At 43.7% G+C, this 11,676-nt stretch overlaps 1 pseudogene across 1 annotated transcript; it reads left to right on the forward strand.

Annotated features, from left to right (window-relative positions):
• The first annotated feature begins 742 nt into the window (after nucleotides 1-742).
• LOC308553161 (dnaJ homolog subfamily A member 1-like) lies at nucleotides 743-5,059 on the forward strand (annotated as a pseudogene). The gene is made up of 3 exons: nucleotides 743-1,121; nucleotides 1,366-1,812; nucleotides 4,701-5,059. The product of its transcript is annotated as a dnaJ homolog subfamily A member 1-like (transcript).
• Nucleotides 5,060-11,676: the final 6,617 nt, after the last annotated feature.

The following is an 11,676-nucleotide window of genomic DNA, read 5'->3' on the forward strand; positions in this document are numbered from 1 at the left end:
TCCCCAGAGGAGCTTTCTTGGGAAAGGGCTAAAAGATAGGGTTAGTGAAAGATTTTATTGATGCTATTGTAAGGAACAAACAAATAAACCAAAATCTTCTCAGGACATGAAATATTTCATCTGGAGAAAAGTATCAAAATTCTGTAAGAAACATTTTCAATCCTCTGTTTCAAAGCAAAATACAGAGAGTGAAACCCATTTCTAACATTTTAGGAGACAGGGAAAAAAGTGTAGGGTTACATTTATGTTAGTCTAATGTGGCTTATTATTGTTTTATATTTATTTTTTTTAAAAAAAAACAGCATTAACTTGACAGTGGAAGGAGCACATGGCAGAGTGGGAAAGGCTGCAGGCTGAAGACTCATGCAGACCTGGGCCAGTTTCTTAACCCTCAGTTTCTTCATCTCTAAAGTGGAACTATAATTAACTCATAAAGTTGATATGAGGATTTGAGGAAATATATTGTATGTGAAATTGCCAAGCAGAGCATTAGCAGGTGATAAATAAACTACTTTGGACTTGTTAATATGGAAATCACAAAATGACTCCTCATGTTTCCTCTGAAGCCTCCATTTGTCTTTTGGAAATGTTTGAAGCAGGAGTCTCCCCTCCCATTCCCTGCCGTGGCTGGGAAGGACCTGGAGAAAGGGCAGCTTCTCTTCTCTTAAGAATTAGGTTCTCGACAGATGTGCTCTTCTCTGCTCCCTCACACAGGCCTTGACCTGCTCACTGGCTGTCAAAAATGGTGACAGAAACTACTTACTATGGTTTCTAAGGTCAAACCCAATGCCATCCAGAAAGAATTGAAAAAGGCTAACAGGAAGCTGGCCTTGAAGTACCACCCCGATAAGGATCTAAATGAAAGGGAGAAATTTAAACAGATTTCTCAAGCTTACGAAATGTTCTCTGATGTAAAGAAAAGGGTATTATATGACAAAAGAAAACAGGCAATTAAAGAAGGTGGAGCAGGTGGCTGTTTTGGCTCCCCATGGACATCTTTGGTATGTTTTTTGAAGGAGAAAGAAGGATGCAGAGAGAAAGGAGAGGTGAAAATGTTGTTCACCAGTTATCAGTAACGTTCGAAGATTTATATAATAGCGCAACAGCAAAACTAGCTCTACATCACCCCAAGGACTGAAGGGTCATGGGTTCGATTCTGGTCAAGGTCACATACCTCGGTTGCAGGCTTGGCCCCAGTTGGACACATGCAGGAGGCAACCAACCAATGTGTCTCTCTCACATCGATGTTTCCCGCTCTCTCTCTCTGTTTCCCTTCCACTCTCTCTGAAAAGCAATGGAAAAAATATCCTTGGGTGAAGATTAAAAAAAAAAGGAATAAACTCTTAAAAAAAGAAAGAAAACTAGCTCTGCCAAAGAACATGATGTGTGACAAATGTGAAGGCTGAGGTGGTAAGAAAAGAGCAGTAGAGCGCTGTCCCAGTCACCGAGGTACTGGGATGCAAATGAGAATTCATCAGATATGACCTGGCCTGGTTCAGCAAGTTCAGCCTGTGTTCGTGGAGTGCCAGGGCCATGAGAATGAGTCAGCCCTGAAGATAGATGTAAAAGCTGCAATGGAAGAAAGATAGTTTGAGAAGAGTCTAGAAGTTCTTATTGAAAGAGGCATGAAAAATGGCCAGAAGATAACCGTCCATGGTGAAGGACACCAGGAACCAGGACTGGAGACAGGAGATATTATCATTGTTTTAGATTGGAAGGACCATGCTGTTTCCACTGGACAAGGAGAATACCTTTTCCTGTCTATGGATATAGAGCTGGTTGAAGCATTGTCTAACTTCCAAAAGCCAAGAGCTACCCTTTTTTTTTTAAATTTATCTTTATTGTTGAAAGTATCACAGATATCCCCCCTTTTTTCCCATTGATCCCCTCCACCCCGCATTTGCCCCACCCCCAAGCCTTCACAACACTATTGTCTGTGTCCATAGGTTATGCATATAAGTTCCTTGATCAATCTCTCCTTACCCACTCCCCTACCCCCACCTTCCCTCTGAGATCCCTCAGTCTGTTCCATGCTTCAATGTCTCTGGATCTATTTTGTTCCTCAGTCAATTTTGTTTATTAGATTCCACATATGACTGAGATCATGTAAAACTGAATCAGTAAGAATCAGAAAATCTGAATAGGCTAATAACCACTGATGAAATTGAAGCAGTTATAAAAAAATAAAATAAAATAAACTTGCAGCAAACAAAAGCCCTGGTCCAGACTTCACAGGGGAGATTTGTAATTCTTTAAGTTATAGAGTTAGTTTATTAAAAATTTTTCTTGCTTTTTGAGGTAAGCTTGTAGTGCTATCACCTTCCCTCTCAGGACTGCTTTCTCTGTGTCCCATGGATTGCTGTGTGCTCATTTTCATTTGTTTCCAGGAAGTTTTTGATTTCTTTCTTGATCTTATTGGTAACCCATTCATTGTTTAATAACATGCTATTTAGCCTCCATGTGTTTGAATGCTTTTGTGTTTTTATTGTAGTTGGTTTCTAATTTCATGCCATTGCAATCTGAGATACTTGATGTGATTTCAATCTTCTTGAACTTGTAGAGACTGGTTTTCTGTCCTAACATGTGGTCTATCTTTGAGCATGACCCATGTGCCCTAGAGAGGAATGTATATTCTGCAGCTTTGGGGTGAAATGTTCTGTAAATGTCAATTAAATCCATCTGATCTAAGGTGCCATTTAGAGTCACTGTTTCTGTGTTGACTTTTTGTCTGGAAGATCTATCCAGTGAAGTCAGTGGAGTGTTAAAGTCCACGACTATGACTGTATTGCTGTTGATCTTTCCCTTAAAGTCCTTAAGGTTATTATTGATAAATCCTTATTTATCACCATTTTAATTCTTTATGACTCTGCTTCTTTATTTCTTCTTATTATAGCAATCCTTTTAACATTTCTTGCAATGCTGTTTTGGTGGTGATAAACTCCTTTAGCTTTTTTTTTTTTTTTTTTTTGTCTATTTCACCATCTATTTTGAATGATAGCTTTGCTGGATAAAGTAGTCTTGATTTCAGATCCTTGTTTTGCATTACCTTGAATACTTCATGTCATTCCCTCTGGCTTGTAGAGTTTCTGATGAGAAATAAACTGACAGCCTTATGGGAGCTCCTTTGTAGGTAACAGATTGCTTTTCTCTTGCTGCCTTTAAGATTCTCTCTTTGTCTTGAATTTTTGGCATTTTAATTATGATGTGTCTGGGTGTGGGCCTCTTTGGGTTCTTCTTGCTTGGGACTCTCTGTGCCTCCTGCACTCTCTGTGCCTCCTTGACCAGGTTAGGGAAGTTTTCTGCCATTATTTCTTCAAACAGGTTATCTAATGCTTGTTTACTTTCAACCACTTCTGGCCCTCCTATGATGAGAATATTGTTACATTTTATGTTGTCCTACCCTTAAACTATCGTCCTGTTTTTTAATTGTTTTTTCTTTTTGGATCTCTGATTGAGTGATTTTTTTCCTACCCTGTCTTCTAACTTGATGATCCAATATTCAGTTTCCTCTAATCTGCTGTTTATTCCTTCCAATGTATTCTTTATTTCTGCTATGTCATTCTTCATTTCTGAGTGGTCATTTTTCATAGTTTGTATATCTCTTCTCATTTGGGGCTTGTTTTTTGTTTCTCCATTTTGGCTACCTATTTGGATTGTTTCTATATGTTAGGTGGATCTGCTAGGACTCTCTGCTTGGAGGGTCTCTGGTACAGGCCAATGTCAGGTGCTGTTTGCAACTGGCCTTGAGTACCCTGTTTGGAGCTATCAACAAGCCCAGCTTGTGGTTCCCTCTGCTGGGCTGGCTTGTTGTTCCTTCTGTTGGGCTGGGAGCATTTTGACAGGACCAAGATGCACACCAAAACCTGCTTTTCCAAGGCCCATGTCCAGAAGCAGATCAGGCAAAGACTCAAAGCTCCCAGAGGTCCACCTCTGCCTGCAGGCTGATTGATCTTAGTCTCTTAATGAGCCTCAGGCTATAGACCACAGCAAGTTATAAACTCCACAAGGTGGGGCGAGAGGTTTTCCAGTGAGTGGGGCAATTGTCCCCCACCCCCCGCAGGCAAAAGCTGCCTTCATGGCAAAGGTCTGCCTGAGAAAGATGTCCTCTTCAGTATGGGGGAATGACTCAGCACAGGAATCCATATGGCCGCTCTCTAAGCTCCATCTCCAGAGACCGAAACCCCAGATTCTTCTCACACCACTCTAGTCTACTCTGCCCTCCCTCCACCACAGCCCAAGGTGAATGGCTGCATATGAAATTTTGTGCATTGGTCCTTTAAGAGGGTGCCTGCATTTCCAGCCCTCTTTCCCTGTCAGACAGAAACCCTGCTGCTTTTCACAGCCAGATGTTATATGGGCACCTTTCTCAGTTCTGGTGCTCTGAGCTGGGAAGCCCAGCTTGGGATTTAGGTCCCAGAGTTCTCAGTGGGATTCCCCCCATAGCTGAAATATCCCTCCAGACCCTCAGCTGCTGCCTGTGGGAGCCCAGCCAGCCCTCTTGCACCTCCGCACTTTCTGTCAATCTCTATGTAGTCTCTGCTTTAGGTCCTTGGTTATGAGTGTGCTCTCCAGCTAGTCTTCATTTGCAGTTGATTATTCAGGATGGTTTTTCTCTATTCCAATTTGGTCCTGAGAGAGTGTCAGTGTAACTTCCACTCAATCCACCACCATCTTGATCTCACCTCCTAAAATCCCAATAGCTACTCTTGACAACCAAATCTTCTTCATCACCTCTCATCCAGGTCAGATTGTCAAGCATGGAGAAATCAAGAGTGTGCTAAAGGAAGGCATGCCAATTTATCATGGACAGTATTAAAAGGATCACCTATCATTGAATTTAAGGTAAACTTTCCAGAGAATGGCTTTCTCTCTCCTGATAAACTCTGTGCTGGAAAAACTCTTACCTGAAAGGAAAGAAGTAGAAGAGACTGATGAAATGGACCAGGTAGAACTGGTGGACTTTGATCCAAATCAAAAAAGATGGTGCCATTACAATGAAGAAGCATATACAGATGACAAACCTCATCCTAGGGGTGATGGTCAGTGTCAGACCTCTTAATGGGACCAGGGAATAACACTCACTGCTGGCATTTTATATGCAGTGATTGAGTGAAGGACTATAATCATAATATGCTCACTACTTACTATTTTGTTGTTTTAATATTCAACTATAGTAGTGTTTTTAAAGTTAAATAAAGAATAAACTCAAATATAAAAGCTCAAAAAAGAAAAAGAATTAGTTCTGTCCCATACTAAAAAAAAAAAAAAAAAAAAAAAATCTCAAATTTAGGACTATGCAATGTGAAAATTTCCAAGGGTCACCTTAAATCTGTTACCAATGGACTATTCTTTTTTTTTTTTTTTTTTAATTTATCTTTATTGATTTCAGAGAGAGGAAGGGAGAGGGAGAGAGAGAGAAAGAAACATCAATGATGAGAAAGTTATTGATCGGCTGCAGCCCGCAACACGGGCATGTGCCCTGACTGGGAATCGAACCCTGATCGCCTGGATCCTAGGTCGACGCTTAATCGCTGAGCCACGCCCAGCCGGGGTTTTTTTTTTGTTTTTTTTTTTAAATATAACCAATGGACTATTCTTTCAGGGAAGAAATAAGACCAATTTCATTTTATTTCTTAAATTTACCCTGTGTCCCATTTCTCTGGGTTTCTCTCCTTCCCAAGCCCAAATCTCCTTCATCCTGCCTCCCAGGAAAGCCTTCCAACTCATTCTCCCAGGTGGCCCTGAGGCAAGAAGTTGGGAGCCAGTTCATCCTCTGCTGTGGAGTCAAGCTGGGAAAAGCATGGAATTGGAAAAAAAGAGAGAATAAAGAAGATGAAAATGAGATTTGGGGGAGAAGGAATTTTAGGATATTGGGGAAGAGCAGTTGTTAGGAATCATGGTGCTGTGTGTATGTGAGAGGAAGGTATGAGTAGGATACTTGAACAAAAGCAAAGACGCAAGGAGAGGGAATTTGAAAGAGAGGAGTTTGAAGTGCCCTTCAAGGAAAGGAGCTATGGCGGGAGTGAGCCCCAGGAGGGAGTATATTAGACTTGCTGGAATTCTGGGAGGCACCCTCTCCTCTCTTTTCTCATACCTTGCTCTTGAGATGATTTCACCTTTTTACATAATCTGTATTCTTTGCCCACATCCTACTTAGCTCAGGCCAAGTCGTCTCTTACCCTGGAGATAACAACAGCCCCCTAACCAACTGGTCCCTCCACCTCACACCCCTGCCCACCAGTCTGTTTATCTCACAACCAGAGTGACTTCTCTTTAATCTGATCTTTTCCCAGACCCACCCCACACTTCAAACATTTCAGTGGATTCCTATACCTTCAAGATCAAGTCTGAACTCCTCATTGTGGCATATCGGGCCTTCTGTGGTCTGGCTCCTGCCCACCTCTCGGCTTCACCTCTCTCGCATTTTCTGCTCCAGCCTCCCAAGGTAGCCTGTCATTCCCAGAGCCTGGCTTCTTCACCTGCTTGGCTTTTGCTCTGGCTCTCACTCTGTCTTTTCTCTTTCATCCATCCAACTTCCATGCTTTGAATATGGTATTTCCTATTTATGCCAGATCCTTCCCCCTTCTTCTCCATCTAATTCCAATATGGTTTTCATGTTTCAGCTCAACCACTCTCTTCTTGAATCCCTCCTTACTGCTACCCCCCCCCCACACACACACACCGCAATCTCTTACCCACCTCCACCCGAAGCTGCCCGGGCACACTGTGCTTACTTCTGTACTGGTACTTATCTCAGCAGCAGCTGGTCTCTGACACTGGGTAAAGAACTGCTTCAGGACAGAGACCCTACCTTAGTAGCATATAGAATGCCTTGTAAGGTTTCTGGAAAGTCACTGTAGAAGGAGTTCCACATGTTGACTGAGTGAATGAATGAATTTATCAATAGTCACTGGTGGCAAAGAAGAGGTAGTCAGGAGAGACCAAGTGAAGGAAAGAGGTCTGAGAGGAAGAGAAGTATGATAAAATATACAGAAGAAAACAGTGCTTGGGTGAAAGAAACACATTTACTTTTGCTGGGGTGGGTGACTTCTATTTTAGGGGAGAAGAAGCACCTCACCCAAGCAGCACGTTGGGTTCCTTCTGCCGCATCTGAAGGAAGATGGTGGAATGGGATCAGCATCTCAGACCCTACAAACAGCACCACTCAAGAGGAATCACCTGCCTCCCCCTCCAAGGCCCCACTTCCTGCACCACCTGATGTCTAATGTCTTTCCCTTGATGCTAACTGTGTTTCTGTCACTCCCTTCGCTACATCCCCAAACCGTCACCCCACCCCCAGGGACAAGCTCTCCCTCTTTCACTCCAGTGTCCTACTTTCTTCCTCTGAGTACACCACCTTATTTCACATGCTCACCCCATCCTAGTCCAACTACCCGAAGTCACCCATTTTGCCAAGTCCTAGGAGCTGAGGCTGTTCATCCATTTGCCCACCCCCAGGGCATGCTGCTTCCACTTTCCAGCTTCCTAACGCTTACCAAGGACTCCCAATTTCTGTTCATCAGAATATTAATGGACAACCATTTTTTTAAAAACCTCCAAGGCACTGAATTGCATCTGTGCAAGATACTACTTTGTCTAAAACTTCTCTAATGTCCAAGGCATGGCCTGGAGCTGAAGATTAATGTCCCTGCTTGTGGAGGGTCAGTTACTCACGGGGTTTTATCAGCCTCCCAGAGTGGGAAAGGTAAGGGAGATCCAGACCAAGGGACCCCACTCCCCCTCACCAGCGGCCCCCCATCCTCTCTCCTTTAGTGCAAACACTGTCCACAGAGCCTGAGCACCACAGTTTATTTTCATCTGTTTATTTTGCAATTAGCATTGAGAAGGAGGCTCTTTCTGATGCTCTGGTTCAGGGGTTCAACGTGTCTAGCCACCTTGACCCCTTCACCAGCCTCCGACGTCGCAGTGCGGCTGCCCAACCGGGAAAGATTTATACTTATTTTTATATAATGGAAAACTCATTGCCGGACATCGAGTTACTCACTTTGATTTGTTTTCTTTGGAAGAAGGGGCCGGCGGCTGCGGCGGCGCCCCAAGCTGGGTCATTAATACGGCAGCAACGGCAACAAAGACCCTTACAGCCGCTGCCTGTAAACCGTGGATAAAGTTCAAGCATTTATTCTGTCTGAGGCCTCCCAGTGTCTATAAAAGCCCAGCACGATTATATGATCAGTGTCAAGACCCACTTTCCCCTCTTTGTGCTCCGGGATGCATTTCCTTGCCCTGTCCCTCGGTGTTGCCACCGCAGCTGCTCTGGCTTTAATAGCAACCCAAGGCACACACTATTGGAGTGTTCCTTGGGCTTTGTTTTAAACATGGTTTTTGCTTGTGTTAACTACCGCCTGGCTCTCTGACACCCATGAATGGGGCTATGCGGGGCTGTCAATCAACAACAATAATAATGCCATCTGGGTTGGAATAATACTAATGAGAAGAAGAAGAAGAGGGATACTGTGTGTTAACATAGCACCTTTGTCCCAGAAGCTCAGAGGGCGTTTGACATAATCATTCATTCGTGCTCCGAGCACTGCTTGACGGTAGATATTATGATCCCACCGCAGGGGACTGAGACACAGAGAGGGCAAGTGGCTGGCTTCAAGGTCACACAGGAAGTCAGAGGTGGCATAAAACTTAGCTGTTTCGAGTCCCCCAAAGCACTGTCCCCATGGGATCACACTGAACTGTAACTCTCTGTGTGCCTGTTTTAAAAATCTATCTGTAAAAATAGGTATAAGACTCAGTTGTTCCCTTCCTTATAGGATGAAGAAAAAAGAGGAAGACAAAAGAATCTTCTAGGGTGGAGAAGAGCCCACTCAAGCCAGGGGGAGGGAGGAGAGGGTAATGGGATACGGATGTACCGCTCCGAGAAGCGTCTGGGATTTCTGTAGGGACGGGAGGGTGGAAGCATGTCAACGCACAACAGGCACAGAGGAAGAAGCTCTCCCCTGCAGGAGAAAGCGAGCCAAACACAGAGCCGAAAAGCTCATGGAAGGCTAAGTAAGGAACAGCAGCCATCCGAAGGAAGGATCTTGCTGAGAACACCAAAAATTTCCCTGTTTTGATCTAAAATCCCATTCTGTGCTTTGCGGATCACGCCTAGGGGCGGGGGCCCTGGCTCCCTTCTCAACCCCCTTAGTGCACAGGGGGGTTCACACCTGGCTCTGTCACTTCAAATCAGTAGAATCTTACCTCACTTCTCTGTGCCTCAGTTTCCACCTCTATAAAACCGGTGAGTAACATTCTCTCCCTGGGTTATCTAGCACATTGCAGCAACTTCCCAATTGATTTCCTCAACTTCAGCCTCTCTCTGATATCTATTGTTGGGTTGTTAGGAGGATTAAATAAGTTAATATATAAAATGCTAAGAATAGTACATGCCACATACTGGCACCTCAATAAATGTTATTTGTGGTTGCCACAAGTAGTCCTACATTTGTTGCGTTGTCATCATCATCATCATTGTTCTCCTCTGGCTGGCTGGCCACTCACTCCCAGACACATAAGAAATAATCCAAGCACCATGAAGGAAGAGTCCAGTCAGACTGAGGACGTTATATGGACATATGAACACACATAACTCAACCCCCCAGGGCCTCATCCCTTCGCTGGCACTTGTGTTGCTTTTAGGAACCACATCCTGACGAGCAGCCCCATTATTCTCACTAGCCGCACGGGTTCATTCTGTCCCCTCTGACAGACTCTCTAAACACCTGCTGGGTAATGGCTAATTCTGCTCTCTTCCCCACCACGCCCAGCACTCCACTTGACAAGCAGCCTTTGCTCAGAAGATACAAGTCCCTCTTCCCCAATTTCTAGACACCTGCTACGTACTAGACTCTGTGCTGAGGGCTACAAGGTTGTGTTAGGAAGGCTCTTGTCCAGAGAGAATATACTTCCTTGGGGAAGACATAAGCTGTGTGGGAACAATTCACTAAACTTGCAGGCCTCAGGATCAGGGCTTATTAAAACAGACTGCAGCTAAAATAACTTTGAATGCCCATTGAGATTTTACTTTCATCCTTTTTCTTTGGAACTATTAAAAGTTGTAAGAAGAAGAGTAATGTGATCAAAGCAACATCCCAGGAAGATGCACCTTGCAATACTGTAGAAGATCAATAAGGCCAGGGAGAGATGGAAGGCGAAGAGATCAGTTTTGGAAGTAACCGAAATATGCTACAAAGGAGCGGGAAGTGCTGCAGCAAACAACTAATTGATTTACTGGTTTTGAAGTCTTCCAAAACCTCTCATCAAATAATTACATTTCCAGTTCCCTCCCCCTGGCAGAGAACCTCTAAATGCTTGAGCTGACACCTTCTGCCCCATAAGTTCCTTATTTATGGTATCGTCTGTCCTTTCTCTTTGTCCCTGACCCAGTTTAGAGACACTTTATCACTGGGACTGAATCTGAGGAACTCTCTAGTTTCCAAGGCGAGCATTCTTTGGCAATAAACAAACAGATTTACGATTCCTCCCCAGACCTTCAAGGCAGAAAGACACTGCTTTCACATCTCTACAAACTGGGCTGAGTCCTCCCTCTTCTCATCTCTCTCCACATGGAAGGATTTTGACCTTGCATTTGGTGCTTTGACTCATGTCCTCTCTTTTCCTGTAGACTCTGAGCTTCTTGAGGACAGAGCCCACATCTGCTCCACGTTTGAGCCCCTTTACAGTGCAGTGCCTGACACAGCATAGGTGCTGGAGAAATTTATTTTATTAAAAGTATCTGACATTCTCCATGTATTCAAATACTCAATGCCACCTCACATGTAAATATCTCTGTGAAAGCATCTGGCTGACAGGATTTCTCTTTCTGACAGAATTTTATGATATCCACATAAGAAGGCAGCATTTGTGAGGTCTGCCTTCAAGAAGAAGATCACCAGATTCACAGAGTAGTCTTCCAAACTTCTAGGAGCTCCTTTCTCCCTCCTTCCCGCCTTCTTTTATTCCAGCGGGCACGTGATAACTGACTGTGACACTGTACAGGGCATTGTGTGGGAGATAGGGCCCTGCCCTTAAGAAGTTCAAAATGCAGTGAAGAATACACAGCCACCCAGAATTTTATGAGTTGAATTTTATTTTAGAAACAAAACAGAAACAAACTCATAGATACAGAGAACAAATTGATGGCTGCCAGATGGGAGGTAATTGGGAGACTGGGTGAAAAGGGTGAGGGGATTAAGAAGTAGAAATTGCCAGTTATAAAATTCCTGTCAATGCAAAGTACAGCAGGGAATACAGTCAATAATATTGTCATAACTATGTATGGTGCCAGGTGGGTGGACTTACCAGAGGGATCACTCCATAAATTATGTAAATGTCTACTCGCTGTGTCATACACCTGAAACTAATATAATATTGTATGACAACTGTAAGTGAAAAGTTTTTTAAATTTATTTTAAAAACTAAGATACAAATAACACAGTGCAGTCATATGAAGGAACAAAAAGAGGGATCATGGCTTACTGAGCTATCACTAGAATGGGCAATATGTGACTCAGCTCTGGTAGGAGCTGCATTTTCAATAGACAGGGAGGGGGAGGAGGGTTTTGCTGGCTGGAGCCCAGCACCGGGGCATGGGGTGCTCAGGGAATGGTGAGCAGCCATTGGGGAGCAAGAACAGGCCAATAGTGTGGCGAATGAACTGCAGTAAGA

The sequence above is a fragment of the Miniopterus schreibersii genome, assembly GCF_964146895.1.
Source record: "Miniopterus schreibersii genome assembly, chromosome: 2".
NCBI classification, from domain to species: Eukaryota; Metazoa; Chordata; class Mammalia; order Chiroptera; family Miniopteridae; genus Miniopterus; species Miniopterus schreibersii.